The sequence below is a fragment of the Somniosus microcephalus genome, chromosome 29 (assembly GCF_052327205.1).
Source record: "Somniosus microcephalus isolate GS21.2 chromosome 29, FLI_Smic_1.0, whole genome shotgun sequence".
Taxonomy (NCBI): Eukaryota; Metazoa; Chordata; class Chondrichthyes; order Squaliformes; family Somniosidae; genus Somniosus; species Somniosus microcephalus.
The window spans coordinates 36,338,310-36,339,080 of NC_141015.1; positions in this window are offsets into that span (position 1 = coordinate 36,338,310).

Genomic DNA, 771 nt, shown 5'->3' on the forward strand with positions numbered 1-771 from the left:
AATATATCTAAGTTCCAATTGGTTCTTTTAGCTGTGATATTTGCACCAATCACGAAACACATCATTGACTACACAGTACTGATCCTACCAATCATTAGACAGTATAAAATCACCCAATTGAATCCTACCAATCATTACAGCATAAACATAGAAGATAGGAGCGGGAGTAGGCCATTCGGCCCCTTGAGCCTGTTCCGCCATTCAATGAGATCATGGCTGATCATCCAAATTTAGTACCCTGTCCCTGCTTTCTCCCCATACCCCTTGATCCCTTTAGTCTTAAATATATCTAACTCCTTCGTGAATATATTTAATGAATTGGCCTCAACTGCCTTCTGTGGTAGAGAATTCCACAGGTTCACCGCTCTCTGGGTGAAGAAATTCCTCCTCATCTCAGTCCTAAATGGTTTACCCCTTATCTTTAGACTGTGACCCCTGGTTCTGGACTCCCCGACCATCGGGAACATACTTCCTGCATCTAGTCTGTCTAGTCCTGTTAGAATTTTATAAGTTTCAATGAGATCCCCTCTCATTCTTCTAAACTCCAGCGAGTATAATCGACCCAATCTCTCCTCATATGTCATTACTGCCATCCCAGGTATCAGTCTGGTGAATCTTCACTGCACTCCCTCCATGGCAAGAACATCCTTCCTCAGATAAAGTGACCAAAACTGCACACTATACTCAAGGTGTGGTCTCACCAAGGCCCTGTCCAACTGCAGCAAGCCATCCTTGTTCCTGTTCTCGAATCCTCTCGCTACGAAGGCCAAC